The following is a 17,814-nucleotide window of genomic DNA, read 5'->3' as shown; positions in this document are numbered from 1 at the left end:
ACACGTCCCTGGGTGGGCTTGAACCACCAACCTTTCAGTTAACAGCCAAACACGCTAACCAATTGCGCCACAGAGACACTTGAAAGTGCTTTCTAATGGATATTATCAGTAAGCGAAGATGAAACAGCAGAACTGAACTTAAACTGCTTAAAAGTTTCTAACTTGGATCATTTTTTACAAATGGACACTATAATATGAACTTGTGCAAAGTAAGAAATAACAGGATTATACCCTGTAAATTGAGAATTTTGTCAGGGTGTGAAAATATCTTAGTCGTGATGGGGGCGAATCAATCCAGTTATAAAAGGGTTGAAATAGGGGGATTTCAGTTAGTCCAAGGATCCAAGTATATGAGAACTTATTTGCAGTGTTATGAAAAATTCTGGTGATGTATTCACAATGATAGATGTGCCAAATTGTATTTAGAATAAAGATAGAGAATGGTGGAACTGAGTTTTTTCAATATAAAGCTATATGGCATTTGGTAGCACTCAAAATATGTGTTATAAATTTGTGGGTATACTTAGGAATATCAGAAATATAATGAGATAAAAGGGAATATGACAGGGAGTTGGGCATTAAAATTCCAATGAGAAGGTAAGTAAGACAATGTATCTCTGTCCACAATGGAAGTAAGTTGGGACAGTGCCACCAGATGTGGGACAGTTTCCTCAGCCCCACAAAGTCTCCAACACAATGGTGATAAAGAAGAAAACATTTTATGAAATCATTAAGGTACTAAATACCAACGATAATGGGATTTCACTAAACTTGAGGCTAATGGAAGTTTTTGAGATGTTATTTCTAAATGTAATCCAGTCCGCATTCTCCAGATAAGATTTTGCAACCAAAATTTGCTGCAATATATCAAGTGAAGAAAAACATTCCAGACCAAAATTCTTCACTGTTTTTATTTTCTTCTGATGCCCCAGAGGAATGCGGAGTGACATATAGTTGTCTTGAAAATTACATGCAAACAATTTGGGGTTGATTCAAAGAGCTGATACACCACATTTCCTGTGAGTAACTGACTATAAGCCACACTTATGGTAGCTCCAAACTTGCACCAATTTGTTGTAGCCCCATAATGCTGCATAAAAAAGTGATATTGTGTTACTAGGGGTCCAATTTCAACTGCTGTAACTGGTATTACTAGACATTTGCAAGGTTAACTTACCCCCTTTTTAAATAATTGAATCCACTTCTCAGAATTAACCCAGTGGATCCCAGTATCTGGTATATATTAATAAATTTTTCTTATTCTTCTGGCTAAAAGTCACTGTGAATTTTTAGCTTATTCTCTATATCTTCTTAGGACTGATCACTTGTTTTCAATTTGTAAAGTTCTTTCTAGTATTATCTAACACTAGCTGGAAAGCAATGGATGTAGAGTTAGTAAAGTCATAGCTGTTAATTTCCATGTAAGTTTGTGTATTGAGGTAAAATGAAGACAAATGCCTGGTAAATTTTGTCTAATACCACAAAATAACAAATACTAAACACGTCCCTGGGTGGTCTTGAACTACCAACCTTTCGGTTAACAGCCGAACGCGCTAACCAATTGCACCACAGAGACACGTGAAAGAGCTTTCTAATGGATATTATCAGTAAGGGAAGATGAACCAGCAGAACTGAACTTAAACTGCATAAAAGTTTCTAACTTGGATCATTTCTTACAATATCAAAAATATAATGAGATAAAAGGGAATATGACAGGGAGTTGGGCATTAAAATTCCAATGAGAAGGTAAGTAAGACAATGTATCTCTGTCCACAATGGAAGTACGTTGGGACAGTGCCACCAGATGTGGGACAGTTTCTTCAGCCCCACAAAGTCTCCAACACAATGGTGATAAAGAAGGAAACATTTTATGAAATCATTAAGGTACTAAATACCAACGATAATGGGATTTCACTAAACTTGAGGCTAATGGATGTTTTTGAGATGTTATCTCTAAATGTAATCCAGTCCTCTTGGTGTGAGTGGTGTAAATGCTTTTAACATCAAAGGGGAATTAGCTCAAATGGTAGAGTGCTCGCTTAGCTTGCGAGAGGTAGTGGGATCGATGCCCGCATTCTCCAGATAATATTTTGGAAACAAAATTTGCTGCAATATATCAAGTGAAGAATAACATTCCTGACCAAAATTCTTCACTGTTTTTATTTTCTTCTCATGCCCCAGAGGAATGCAGAGTTACATATAGTTGTCTTGAAAATTACATGCAAACAATTTGGGGTTGATTCAAAGAGCTGATACACCACATTTAATGTGAGAAACTGACTATAAGCCACACTTATGGTAGCTCCAAACTTGCACCAATTTGTTGTAGCACCATATGCTGTATAAAAAAGTGATATCGGGTTGCTAGTCGTCCAATTTCAACTGCTGTAACTGGTGTTACTATACTGTTGCAAGGTTAACTTACCCCCTTTGTAAATAATTGAATCAACTTCTCAGAATTAACCCAGTGGATCCCAGTATCTGGTATATATTAATACATTTTTTCTTATTCTTCTGGCTAAAAGTCACTGTGAATTTTTAGCTTATTCTCTATATCTTCTTAGGACTGATCACTTGTTTTCAATTTGTAAAGTTCTTTCTATTATTATCTAACACTAGTTGGAAAGCCATGGATGTAGAGTTAGTAAAGCCATAGCTGTTAATTTCCATGTAAGTTTGTGTATTGAGGTAAAATGAAGACAAATGTCTGGTAAATTTCGTCAAAAAAAGAATCCTCCTGCCACAGAATAACAAATACTAAACACGTCCCTGGGTGGGCTTGAACCACCAACCTTTCAGTTAACAGCCGAACGCGCTAACCAATTGCGCCACAGAGTCATGTGAAAGTGTTTTTTAATGGATATTATCAGTAAGCGAAGATGAACCAGCAGAACTGAACTTAAACTGCTTAAAAGTTTCTAACTTGGATCATTTCTTACAAATGGACACTATAATATGAACTTGTGCAAAGTAAGAAATAACAGGATTATACCCTGTAAATTGAGAATTTTGTCAGGGTGTGAAAATAACTTAGTCGTGATGGGGGCGAATCAATCCAGTTATAAAAGGGTTGAAATAGGGGGATTTCAGTTAGTCCAAGGATCCAAGTATATGAGAACTTATTTGCAGTGTTATGAAAAATTCTGGTGATGTATTCACAATGATAGATGTGCCAAATTGTATTTATAATAAAGATAGAGAATGGTGGAACTGAGTTTTTTCAATATAAAGCTATATGGCATTTGGTAGCACTCAAAATATGTGTTATAAATTTGTGGGTATACTTAGGAATATCAGAAATATAATGAGATAAAAGGGAATATGACAGGGAGTTGGGCATTAAAATTCCAATGAGAAGGTAAGTAAGACAATGTATCTCTGTCCACAATGGAAGTAAGTTTCGGACAGTGCCACCAGATGTGGGACAGTTTCCTCAGCCCCACAAAGTCTCCAACACTATGGTGATAAAGAAGGAAACATTTTATGAAATCATTAAGGTACTAAATACCAACGATAATGGGATTTCACTAAACTTGAGGCTAATGGAAGTTTTTGAGATGTTATTTCTAAATGTAATCCAGTCCGCATTCTCCAGATAAGATTTTGCAACCAAAATTTGCTGCAATATATCAAGTGAAGAATAACATTCCAGACCAAAATTCTTCACTGTTTTTATTTTCTTCTGATGCCCCAGAGGAATGCGGAGTGACATATAGTTGTCTTGAAAATTGCATGCAAACAATTTGGGGTTGCTTCAAAGAGCTGATCCACCACATTTCCTGTGAGTAACTGACTATAAGCCACACTTATGGTAGCTCCAAACTTGCACCAATTTGTTGTAGCCCCATAATGCTGCATAAAAAAGTGATATTGTGTTACTAGGGGTCAAATTTCAACTGCTGTAACTGGTATTACTAGACATTTGCAAGGTGACTTACCCCCTTTTTAAATAATTGAATCCACTTCTCAGAATTAACCCAGTGGATCCCAGTATCTGGTATATATTAATAAATTTTTCTTATTCTTCTGGCTAAAAGTCACTGTGAATTTTTAGCTTATTCTCTATATCTTCTTAGAACTGATCACTTGTTTTCAATTTGTAAAGTTCTTTCTAGTATTATCTAACACTAGCTGGAAAGCCATGGATGTAGAGTTAGTAAAGTCATAGCTGTTAATTTTCATGTAAGTTTGTGTATTGAGGTAAAATGAAGACAAATGCCTGGTAAATTTTGTCTAATACCACAAAATAACAAATACTAAACACGTCCCTGGGTGGTCTTGAACTACCAACCTTTCGGTTAAAAGCTGAACGCGCTAACCAATTGCGCCACAGAGACACGTGAAAGTGCTTTCTAATGGATATTATCAGTAAGGGAAGATGAACCAGCAGAACTGAACTTAAACTGCATAAAAGTTTCTAACTTGGATCATTTCTTACAATATCAAAAATATAATGAGATAAAAGGGAATATGACAGGGAGTTGGGCATTAAAATTCCAATGAGAAGGTAAGTAAGACAATGTATCTCTGTCCACAATGGAAGTAAGTTGGGACAGTGCCACCAGATGTGGGACAGTTTCCTCAGCCCCACAAAGTCTCCAACACAATGGTGATAAATAAGGAAACATTTTATGAAATCATTAAGGTACTAAATACCAACGATAATGGGATTCCACTAAACTTGAGGCTAATGGATGTTTTTGAGATGTTATCTCTAAATGTAATCGAGTCCTCTTGGTGTGAGTGGTGTAAATGCTTTTAACATCAAAGGGGATTTAGCTCAAATGGTAGAGTGCTCGCTTAGCATGCGAGAGATAGTAGGATCGATGCCCGCATTCTCCAGATAATATTTTGGAACCAAAATTTGCTGCAATATATCAAGTGAAGAATAACATTCCTGACCAAAATTCTTCACTGTTTATATTTTCTTCTGATGCCCCAGAGGAATGCAGAGTTACATATAGTTGTCTTGAAAATTACATGCAAACAATATGGGGTTGATTCAAAGAGCTGATACACCACATTTAATGTGAGTAACTGACTATAAGCCACACTTATGGTAGCTCCAAACTTGCACCAATTTGTTGTAGCACCATATGCTGTATAAAAAAGTGATATCGGGTTGCTAGTCATCCAATTTCAACTGCTGTAACTGGTGTTACTATACTGTTGCAAGGTTAACTTACCCCCTTTGTAAATAATTGAATCAACTTCTCAGAATTAACCCAGTGGATCCCAGTATCTGGTATATATTAATACATTTTTTCTTATTCATCTGGCTAAAAGTCACTGTGAATTTTTAGCTTATTCTCTATATCTTCTTAGGACTGATCACTTGTTTTCAATTTGTAAAGTTCTTTCTATTATTATCTAACACTAGTTGGAAAGCCATGGATGTAGAGTTAGTAAAGTCATAGCTGTTAATTTCCATGTAAGTTTGTGTATTGAGGTAAAATGAAGACAAATGTCTGGTAAATTTCGTCAAAAAAAGAATCCTCCTGCCACAGAATAAAAAATACTAAACACGTCCCTGGGTGGGCTTGAACCACCAACCTTTCAGTTAACAGCCGAATGCGCTAACCAATTGCGCCACAGAGACACGTGAAAGTGTTTTTTAATGGATATTATCAGTAAGCGAAGATGAACCAGCAGAACTGAACTTAAACTGCTTAAAAGTTTCAAACTTGGATCATTTCTTACAAATGGACACTATAATATGAACTTGTGCAAAGTAAGAAATAACAGGATTATACCCTGTAAATTGAGAATTTTGTCAGGGTGTGAAAATAACTTAGTCGTGATGGGGGCGAATCAATCCAGTTATAAAAGGGTTGAAATAGGGGGATTTCAGTTAGTCCAAGGATCCAAGTATATGAGAACTTATTTGCAGTGTTATGAAAAATTCTGGTGATGTATTCACAATGATAGATGTGCCAAATTGTATTTATAATAAAGATAGAGAATGGTGGAACTGAGTTTTTTCAATATAAAGCTATATGGCATTTGGTGCTTTTAACATCAAAGGGGAATTAGCTCCAAATGGTAGAGTGCTCGCTTAGCTTGCGAGAGGTAGTGGGATCGATGCCCGCATTCTCCAGATAATATTTTGGAAACAAAATTTGCTGCAATATATCAAGTGAAGAATAACATTCCTGACCAAAATTCTTCACTGTTTTTATTTTCTTCTCATGCCCCAGAGGAATGCAGAGTTACATATAGTTGTCTTGAAAATTACATGCAAACAATTTGGGGTTGATTCAAAGAGCTGATACACCACATTTAATGTGAGAAACTGACTATAAGCCACACTTATGGTAGCTCCAAACTTGCACCAATTTGTTGTAGCACCATATGCTGTATAAAAAAGTGATATCGGGTTGCTAGTCGTCCAATTTCAACTGCTGTAACTGGTGTTACTATACTGTTGCAAGGTTAACTTACCCCCTTTGTAAATAATTGAATCAACTTCTCAGAATTAACCCAGTGGATCCCAGTATCTGGTATATATTAATACATTTTTTCTTATTCTTCTGGCTAAAAGTCACTATGAATTTTTAGCTTATTCTCTATATCTTCTTAGGACTGATCACTTGTTTTCAATTTGTAAAGTTCTTTCTATTATTATCTAACACTAGTTGGAAAGCCATGGATGTAGAGTTAGTAAAGCCATAGCTGTTAATTTCCATGTAAGTTTGTGTATTGAGGTAAAATGAAGACAAATGTCAGGTAAATTTCGTCAAATAAAGAAACCTCCTGCCACAGAATAACAAATACTAAACACGTCCCTGGGTGGGCTTGAACCACCAACCTTTCAGTCAACAGCCGAACGCGCTAACCAATTGCGCCACAGAGACACGTGAAAGTGTTTTTTAATGGATATTATCAGTAAGCGAAGATGAACCAGCAGAACTGAACTTAAACTGCTTAAAAGTTTCTAACTTGGATCATGTCATACAAATGGACACTATAATATGAACTTGTGCAAAGTAAGAAATAACAGGATTATACCCTGTAAATTTAGAATTTTGTCAGGGTGTGAAAATAACTTAGTCGTGATGGGGGCGAATCAATCCAGTTATAAAAGGGTTGAAATAGGGGGATTTCAGTTAGTCCAAGGATCCAAGTATATGAGAACTTATTTGCAGTGTTATGAAAAATTCTGGTGATGTATTCACAATGATAGATGTGCCAAATTGTATTTATAATAAAGATAGAGAATGGTGGAACTGAGTTTTTTCAATATAAAGCTATATGGCATTTGGTAGCACTCAAAATATGTGTTATAAATTTGTGGGTAAACTTAGGAATATCAGAAATATAATGAGATAAAAGGGAATATGACAGGGAGTTGGGCATTAAAATTCCAATTAGAAGGTAAGTAAGACAATGTATCTCTGTCCACAATGGAAGTAAGTTTCGGACAGTGCCACCAGATGTGGGACAGTTTCCTCAGCCCCACAAAGTCTCCAACACTATGGTGATAAAGAAGGAAACATTTTATGAAATCATTAAGGTACTAAATACCAACGATAATGGGATTTCACTAAACTTGAGGCTAATGGAAGTTTTTGAGATGTTATTTCTAAATGTAATCCAGTCCGCATTCTCCAGATAAGATTTTGCAACCAAAATTTGCTGCAATATATCAAGTGAAGAATAACATTCCAGACCAAAATTCTTCACTGTTTTTATTTTCTTCTGATGCCCCAGAGGAATGCGGAGTGACATATAGTTGTCTTGAAAATTACATGCAAACAATTTGGGGTTGCTTCAAAGAGCTGATCCACCACATTTCCTGTGAGTAACTGACTATAAGCCACACTTATGGTAGCTCCAAACTTGCACCAATTTGTTGTAGCCCCATAATGCTGCATAAAAAAGTGATATTGTGTTACTAGGGGTCAAATTTCAACTGCTGTAACTGGTATTACTAGACATTTGCAAGGTAACTTACCCCCTTTTTAAATAATTGAATCCACTTCTCAGAATTAACCCAGTGGATCCCAGTATCTGGTATATATTAATAAATTTTTCTTATTCTTCTGGCTAAAAGTCACTGTGAATTTTTAGCTTATTCTCTATATCTTCTTAGGACTGATCACTTGTTTTCAATTTGTAAAGTTCTTTCTATTATTATCTAACACTAGTTGGAAAGCCATGGATGTAGAGTTAGTAAAGTCATAGCTGTTAATTTCCATGTAAGTTTGTGTATTGAGGTAAAATGAAGACAAATGTCTGGTAAATTTCATCAAAAAAAGAATCCTCCTGCCACAGAATAACAATAACTAAACACGTCCCGAACGCACTAACCAATTGCGCCACAGAGACACGTGAAAGTGCTTTCTAATGGATATTATCAGTAAGGGAAGATGAACCAGCAGAACTGAACTTAAACTGCATAAAAGTTTCTAACTTGGATCATTTCTTACAATATCAAAAATATAATGAGATAAAAGGGAATATGACAGGGAGTTGGGCATTAAAATTCCAATGAGAAGGTAAGTAAGACAATGTATCTCTGTCCACAATGGAAGTACGTTGGGACAGTGCCACCAGATGTGGGACAGTTTCTTCAGCCCCACAAAGTCTCCAACACAATGGTGATAAAGAAGGAAACATTTTATGAAATCATTAAGGTACTAAATACCAACGATAATGGGATTTCACTAAACTTGAGGCTAATGGATGTTTTTGAGATGTTATCTCTAAATGTAATCCAGTCCTCTTGGTGTGAGTGGTGTAAATGCTTTTAACATCAAAGGGGAATTAGCTCAAATGGTAGAGTGCTCGCTTAGCTTGCGAGAGGTAGTGGGATCGATGCCCGCATTCTCCAGATAATATTTTGGAACCAAAATTTGCTGCAATATATCAAGTGAAGAATAACATTCCTGACCAAAATTCTTCACTGTTTTTATTTTCTTCTCATGCCCCAGAGGAATGCAGAGTTACATATAGTTGTCTTGAAAATTACATGCAAACAATTTGGGGTTGATTCAAAGAGCTGATACACCACATTTAATGTGAGAAACTGACTATAAGCCACACTTATGGTAGCTCCAAACTTGCACCAATTTGTTGTAGCACCATATGCTGTATAAAAAAGTGATATCGGGTTGCTAGTCGTCCAATTTCAACTGCTGTAACTGGTGTTACTATACTGTTGCAAGGTTAACTTACCCCCTTTGTAAATAATTGAATCAACTTCTCAGAATTAACCCAGTGGATCCCAGTATCTGGTATATATTAATACATTTTTTCTTATTCTTCTGGCTAAAAGTCACTGTGAATTTTTAGCTTATTCTCTATATCTTCTTAGGACTGATCACTTGTTTTCAATTTGTAAAGTTCTTTCTATTATTATCTAACACTAGTTGGAAAGCCATGGATGTAGAGTTAGTAAAGCCATAGCTGTTAATTTCCATGTAAGTTTGTGTATTGAGGTAAAATGAAGACAAATGTCTGGTAAATTTTGTCAAAAAAAGAATCCTCCTGCCACAGAATAACAATAACTAAACACGTCCCGAACGCACTAACCAATTGTGCCACAGAGACACGTGAAAGTGCTTTCTAATGGATATTATCAGTAAGGGAAGATGAACCAGCAGAACTGAACTTAAACTGCATAAAAGTTTCTAACTTGGATCATTTCTTACAATATCAAAAATATAATGAGATAAAAGGGAATATGACAGGGAGTTGGGCATTAAAATTCCAATGAGAAGGTAAGTAAGACAATGTATCTCTGTCCACAATGGAAGTACGTTGGGACAGTGCCACCAGATGTGGGACAGTTTCTTCAGCCCCACAAAGTCTCCAACACAATGGTGATAAAGAAGGAAACATTTTATGAAATCATTAAGGTACTAAATACCAACGATAATGGGATTTCACTAAACTTGAGGCTAATGGATGTTTTTGAGATGTTATCTCTAAATGTAATCCAGTCCTCTTGGTGTGAGTGGTGTAAATGCTTTTAACATCAAAGGGGAATTAGCTCAAATGGTAGAGTGCTCGCTTAGCTTGCGAGAGGTAGTGGGATCGATGCCCGCATTCTCCTGATAATATTTTGGAACCAAAATTTGCTGCAATATATCAAGTGAAGAATAACATTCCTGACCAAAATTCTTCACTGTTTTTATTTTCTTCTCATGCCCCAGAGGAATGCAGAGTTACATAAAGTTGTCTTGAAAATTACATGCAAACAATTTGGGGTTGATTCAAAGAGCTGATACACCACATTTAATGTGAGTAACTGACTATAAGCCACACTTATGGTAGCTCCAAACTTGCACCAATTTGTTGTAGCACCATATGCTGTATAAAAAAGTGATATCGGGTTGCTAGTCGTCCAATTTCAACTGCTGTAACTGGTGTTACTATACTGTTGCAAGGGTAACTGACCCCCTTTGTAAATAATTGCATCAACTTCACAGAATTAACCCAGTGGATCCCAGTATCTGGTATATATTAATACATTTTTTCTTATTCTTCTGGCTAAAAGTCACTGTGAATTTTTAGCTTATTCTCTATATCTTCTTAGGACTGATCACTTGTTTTCAATTTGTAAAGTTCTTTCTATTTTTATCTAACACTAGTTGGAAAGCCATGGATGTAGAGTTAGTAAAGTCATAGCTGTTAATTTCCATGTAAGTTTGTGTATTGAGGTAAAATGAAGACAAATGTCTGGTAAATTTCGTCAAATAAAGAATCCTCCTGCCACAGAATAACAAATACTAAACACGACCCGAACACACTAACCAATTGCGCCACAGAGACACGTGAAAGTGCTTTCTAATGGATATTATCAGTAAGGGAAGATGAACCAGCAGAACTGAACTTAAACTGCATAAAAGTTTCTAACTTGGATCATTTCTTACAATATCAATAATATAATGAGATAAAAGGGAATATGACAGGGAGTTGGGCATTAAAATTCCAATGAGAAGGTAAGTAAGACAATGTATCTCTGTCCACAATGGAAGTACGTTGGGACAGTGCCACCAGATGTGGGACAGTTTCTTCAGCCCCACAAAGTCTCCAACACAATGGTGATAAAGAAGGAAACATTTTATGAAATCATTAAGGTACTAAATACCAACGATAATGGGACTTCACTAAACTTGAGGCTAATGGATGTTTTTGAGATGTTATCTCTAAATGTAATCCAGTCCTCTTGGTGTGAGTGGTGTAAATGCTTTTAACATCAATGGGGAATTAGCTCAAATGGTAGAGTGCTCGCTTAGCTTGCGAGAGGTAGTGGGATCGATGCCCGCATTCTCCAGATAATATTTTGGAAAAAAAATTTGCTGCAATATATCAAGTGAAGAATAACATTCCTGACCAAAATTCTTCACTGTTTTTATTTTCTTCTCATGCCCCAGAGGAATGCAGAGTTACATATAGTTGTCTTGAAAATGACATGCAAACAATTTGGGGTTGATTCAAAGAGCTGATACACCACATTTAATGTGAGTAACTGACTATAAGCCACACTTATGGTAGCTCCAAACTTGCACCAATTTGTTGTAGCACCATATGCTGTATAAAAAAGTGATATCGGGTTGCTAGTCGTCCAATTTCAACTGCTGTAAATGGTGTTACTATACTGTTGCAAGGTTAACTTACCCCATTTGTAAATAATTGAATCAACTTCTCAGAATTAACCCAGTGGATCCCAGTATCTGGTATATATTAATACATTTTTTCTTATTCTTCTGGCTAAAAGTCACTGTGAATTTTTAGCTTATTCTCTATATCTTCTTAGGACTGATCACTTGTTTTCAATTTGTAAAGTTCTTTCTATTATTATCTAACACTAGTTGGAAAGCCATGGATGTAGAGTTAGTAAAGTCATAGCTGTTAATTTCCATGTAAGTTTGTGTATTGAGGTAAAATGAAGACAAATGTCTGGTAAATTTCATCAAATAAAGAATCCTCCTGCCACAGAATAACAAATACTAAACACGTCCCTGGGTGGGCTTGAACCACCAACCTTTCAGTTAACAGCCGAACGCGCTAACCAATTGCGCCACAGAGACACATGAAAGTGTTTTTTAATGGATATTATCAGTAAGCGAAGATGAACCAGCAGAACTGAACTTAGACTGCTTAAAAGTTTCTAACTTGGATCTTTTCTTACAAATGGACACTATAATATGAAATTGTGCAAAGTAAGAAATAACAGGATTATACCCTGTAAATTGAGAATTTTGTCAGGGTGTGAAAATAACTTAGTTGTGATGGGGGCGAATCAATCCAGTTATAAAACGGTTGAAATAGGGGGATTTCAGTTAGTCCAAGGATCCAAGTATATGAGAACTTATTTGCAGTGTTATGAAAAATTCTGGTGATGTATTCACAATGATAGATGTGCCAAATTGTATTTATAATAAAGATAGAGAATGGTGGAACTGAGTTTTTTCAATATAAAGCTATATGGCATTTGGTAGCACTCAAAATATGTGTTATAAATTTGTGGTTATACTTAGGAATATCAGAAATATAATGAGATAAAAGGGAATATGACAGGGAGTTGGGCATTAAAATTCCAATGAGAAGGTAAGTAAGACAATGTATCTCTGTCCACAATGGAAGTAAGTTGGGACAGTGCCACCAGATGTGGGACAGTTTCTTCAGCCCCACAAAGTCTCCAACACAATGGTGATAAAGAAGGAAATATTTTATGAAATCATTAAGGTACTAAATACCAACGATAATGGGATTTCACTAAACTTGAGGCTAATGGATGTTTTTGAGATGTTATCTCTAAATGTAATCCAGTCCTCTTGGTGTGAGTGGTGTAAATGCTTTTAAAATCAAAGGGGAATTAGCTCAAATGGTAGAGTGCTCGCTTAGCATGCGAGAGGTAGTGGGATCGATGCCCGCATTCTCCAGATAATATTTTGGAACCAAAATTTGCTGCAATATATCAAGTGAAGAATAACATTCCTGACCAAAATTCTTCACTGTTTTTATTTTCTTCTCATGCCCCAGAGGAATGCAGAGTTACATATAGTTGTCTTGAAAATTACATGCAAACAATTTGGGGTTGATTCAAAGAGCTGATACACCACATTTAATGTGAGTAACTGACTATAAGCCACACTTATGGTAGCTCCAAACTTGCACCAATTTGTTGTAGCACCATATGCTGTATAAAAAAGTGATATCGGGTTGCTAGTCGTCCAATTTCAACTGCTGTAACTGGTGTTACTATACTGTTGCAAGGGTAACTGACCCCCTTTGTAAATAATTGAATCAACTTCACAGAATTAACCCAGTGGATCCCAGTATCTGGTATATATTAATACATTTTTTCTTATTCTTCTGGCTAAAAGTCACTGTGAATTTTTAGCTTATTCTCTATATCTTCTTAGGACTGATCACTTGTTTTCAATTTGTAAAGTTCTTTCTATTATTATCTAACACTAGTTGGAAAGCCATGGATGTAGAGTTAGTAAAGTCATAGCTGTTAATTTCCATGTAAGTTTGTGTATTGAGGTAAAATGAAGACAAATGTCTGGTAAATTTCATCAAAAAAAGAATCCTCCTGCACACAGAATAACAATAACTAAACACGTCCCGAACGCACTAACCAATTGCGCCACAGAGACACGTGAAAGTACTTTCTAATGGATATTATCAGTAAGGGAAGATGAACCAGCAGAACTGTACTTAAACTGCATAAAAGTTTCTAACTTGGATCATTTCTTACAATATCAAAAATATAATGAGATAAAAGGGAATATGACAGGGAGTTGGGCATTAAAATTCCAATGAGAAGGTAAGTAAGACAATGTATCTCTGTCCACAATGGAAGTACGTTGGGACAGTGCCACCAGATGTGGGACAGTTTCTTCAGCCCCACAAAGTCTCCAACACAATGGTGATAAAGAAGGAAACATTTTATGAAATCATTAAGGTACTAAATACCAACGATAATGGGATTTCACTAAACTTGAGGCTAATGGATGTTTTTGAGATGTTATCTCTAAATGTAATCCAGTCCTCTTGGTGTGAGTGGTGTAAATGCTTTTAACATCAAAGGGGAATTAGCTCAAATGGTAGAGTGCTAGCTTAGCTTGCGAGAGGTAGTGGGATCGATGCCCGCATTCTCCTGATAATATTTTGGAACCAAAATTTGCTGCAATATATCAAGTGAAGAATAACATTCCTGACCAAAATTCTTCACTGTTTTTATTTTCTTCTGATGCCACAGAGGAATGCAGAGTTACATATAGTTGTCTTGAAAATTACATGCAAACTATTTGGGGTTGATTCAAAGAGCTGATACACCACATTTAATGTGAGTAACTGACTATAAGCCACACTTATGGTAGCTCCAAACTTGCACCAATTTGTTGTAGCACCATATGCTGTATAAAAAAGTGATATCGGGTTGCTAGTCGTCCAATTTCAACTGCTGTAACTGGTGTTACTATACTGTTGCAAGGGTAACTGACCCCCTTTGTAAATAATTGAATCAACTTCACAGAATTATCCCAGTGTATCCCAGTATCTGGTATATATTAATACATTTTTTCTTATTCTTCTGGCTAAAAGTCACTGTGAATTTTTAGCTTATTCTCTATATCTTCTTAGGACTGATCACTTGTTTTCAATTTGTAAAGTTCTTTCTATTATTATCTAACACTAGTTGGAAAGCCATGGATGTAGAGTTAGTAAAGTCATAGCTGTTAATTTCCATGTAAGTTTGTGTATTGAGGTAAAATGAAGACAAATGTCTGGTAAATTTCGTCAAAAAAAGAATCCTCCTGCCACAGAATAACAATAACTAAACACGTCCCGAACGCACTAACCAATTGCGCCACAGAGACACGTGAAAGTGCTTTCTAATGGATATTATCAGTAAGGGAAGATGAACCAGCAGAACTGAACTTAAACTGCATAAAAGTTTCTAACTTGGATCATTTCTTACAATATCAAAAATATAATGAGATAAAAGGGAATATGACAGGGAGTTGGGCATTAAAATTCCAATGAGAAGGTAAGTAAGACAATGTATCTCTGTCCACAATGGAAGTACGTTGGGACAGTGCCACCAGATGTGGGACAGTTTCTTCAGCCCCACAAAGTCTCCAACACAATGGTGATAAAGAAGGAAACATTTTATGAAATCATTAAGGTACTAAATACCAACGATAATGGGATTTCACTAAACTTGAGGCTAATGGATGTTTTTGAGATGTTATCTCTAAATGTAATCCAGTCCTCTTGGTGTGAGTGGTGTAAATGCTTTTAACATCAAAGGGGAATTAGCTCAAATGGTAGAGTGCTCGCTTAGCTTGCGAGAGGTAGTGGGATCGATGCCCGCATTCTCCAGATAATATTTTGGAACCAAAATTTGCTGCAATATATCAAGTGAAGAATAACATTCCTGACCAAAATTCTTCACTGTTTTTATTTTCTTCTCATGCCCCAGAGGAATGCAGAGTTACATATAGTTGTCTTGAAAATTACATGCAAACAATTTGGGGTTGAATCAAAGAGCTGATACACCTCATTTAATGTGAGTAACTGACTATAAGCCACACTTATGGTAGCTCCAAACTTGCACCAATTTGTTGTAGCACCATATGCTGTATAAAAAAGTGATATCGGGTTGCTAGTCGTCCAATTTCAACTGCTGTAACTGGTGTTACTATACTGTTGCAAGAGTAACTGACCCCCTTTGTAAATAATTGAATCAACTTCACAGAATTAACCCAGTGGATCCCAGTATCTGGTATATATTAATAAATTTTTTCTTATTCTTCTGGCTAAAAGTCACTGTGAATTTTTAGCTTATTCTCTATATCTTCTTAGGACTGATCACTTGTTTTCAATTTGTAAAGTTCTTTCTATTATTATCTAACACTAGTTGGAAAGCCATGGATGTAGAGTTAGTAAAGTCATAGCTGTTAATTTCCATGTAAGTTTGTGTATTGAGGTAAAATGAAGACAAATGTCTGGTAAATTTCGTCAAAAAAAGAATCCTCCTGCCACAGAATAACAATAACTAAACACGTCCCGAACGCACTAACCAATTGTGCCACAGAGACACGTGAAAGTGCTTTCTAATGGATATTATCAGTAAGGGAAGATGAACCAGCAGAACTGAACTTAAACTGCTTAAAAGTTTCTAACTTGGATCATTTCTTACAATATCAAAAATATAAAGAGATAAAAGGGAATATGACAGGGAGTTGGGCATTAAAATTCCAATGAGAAGGTAAGTAAGACAATGTATCTCTGTCCACAATGGAAGTAAGTTGGGACAGTGCCACCAGATGTGGGACAGTTTCTTCAGCCCCACAAAGTCTCCAACACAATGGTGATAAAGAAGGAAACATTTTATGAAATCATTAAGGTACTAAATACCAACGATAATGGGATTTCACTAAACTTGAGGCTAATGGATGTTTTTGAGATGTTATCTCTAAATGTAATCCAGTCCTCTTGGTGTGAGTGGTGTAAATGCTTTTAACATCAAAGGGGAATTAGCTCAAATGGTAGAGTGCTCGCTTAGCTTGCGAGAGGTAGTGGGATCGATGCCCGCATTCTCCTGATAATATTTTGGAACCAAAATTTGCTGCAATATATCAAGTGAAGAATAACATTCCTGACCAAAATTCTTCACTGTTTTTATTTTCTTCTCATGCCCCAGAGGAATGCAGAGTTACATAAAGTTGTCTTGAAAATTACATGCAAACAATTTGGGGTTGATTCAAAGAGCTGATACACCACATTTAATGTGAGTAACTGACTATAAGCCACACTTATGGTAGCTCCAAACTTGCACCAATTTGTTGTAGCACCATATGCTGTATAAAAAAGTGATATCGGGTTGCTAGTCGTCCAATTTCAACTGCTGTAACTGGTGTTACTATACTGTTGCAAGGGTAACTGACCCCCTTTGTAAATAATTGCATCAACTTCACAGAATTAACCCAGTGGATCCCAGTATCTGGTATATATTAATACATTTTTTCTTATTCTTCTGGCTAAAAGTCACTGTGAATTTTTAGCTTATTCTCTATATCTTCTTAGGACTGATCACTTGTTTTCAATTTGTAAAGTTCTTTCTATTATTATCTAACACTAGTTGGAAAGCCATGGATGTAGAGTTAGTAAAGTCATAGCTGTTAATTTCCATGTAAGTTTGTGTATTGAGGTAAAATGAAGACAAATGTCTGGTAAATTTCGTCAAATAAAGAATCCTCCTGCCACAGAATAACAAATACTAAACACGACCCGAACACACTAACCAATTGCGCCACAGAGACACGTGAAAGTGCTTTCTAATGGATATTATCAGTAAGGGAAGATGAACCAGCAGAACTGAACTTAAACTGCATAAAAGTTTCTAACTTGGATCATTTCTTACAATATCAATAATATAATGAGATAAAAGGGAATATGACAGGGAGTTGGGCATTAAAATTCCAATGAGAAGGTAAGTAAGACAATGTATCTCTGTCCACAATGGAAGTACGTTGGGACAGTGCCACCAGATGTGGGACAGTTTCTTCAGCCCCACAAAGTCTCCAACACAATGGTGATAAAGAAGGAAACATTTTATGAAATCATTAAGGTACTAAATACCAACGATAATGGGACTTCACTAAACTTGAGGCTAATGGATGTTTTTGAGATGTTATCTCTAAATGTAATCCAGTCCTCTTGGTGTGAGTGGTGTAAATGCTTTTAACATCAATGGGGAATTAGCTCAAATGGTAGAGTGCTCGCTTAGCTTGCGAGAGGTAGTGGGATCGATGCCCGCATTCTCCAGATAATATTTTGGAAAAAAAATTT

At 36.1% G+C, this 17,814-nt stretch overlaps 3 non-coding genes across 3 annotated transcripts; all 3 read right to left on the bottom strand.

Moving 5' to 3' along the window:
* Positions 1-5,525: 5,525 nt before the first annotated feature.
* Positions 5,526-5,599, bottom strand: TRNAN-GUU (transfer RNA asparagine (anticodon GUU)). The gene has a single exon. It is a non-coding gene; the product is annotated as a tRNA-Asn (tRNA).
* A 1,181-nt stretch (positions 5,600-6,780) lies between these two features.
* Positions 6,781-6,854, bottom strand: TRNAN-GUU (transfer RNA asparagine (anticodon GUU)). Its single transcript has one exon. It is a non-coding gene; the product is annotated as a tRNA-Asn (tRNA).
* Positions 6,855-11,964: 5,110 nt separating this feature from the next.
* On the bottom strand, positions 11,965-12,038 carry TRNAN-GUU (transfer RNA asparagine (anticodon GUU)). Its single transcript has one exon. It is a non-coding gene; the product is annotated as a tRNA-Asn (tRNA).
* Positions 12,039-17,814: the final 5,776 nt, after the last annotated feature.

This window comes from Taudactylus pleione, unplaced genomic scaffold, assembly GCF_031769625.1.
Source record: "Taudactylus pleione unplaced genomic scaffold, aTauple2 ptg000174l, whole genome shotgun sequence".
NCBI lineage: Eukaryota > Metazoa > Chordata > Amphibia > Anura > Myobatrachidae > Taudactylus > Taudactylus pleione.
The sequence above is the reverse complement of the archived record's forward strand: the minus strand, read 5'-3'. Positions and strand labels throughout refer to the sequence as shown.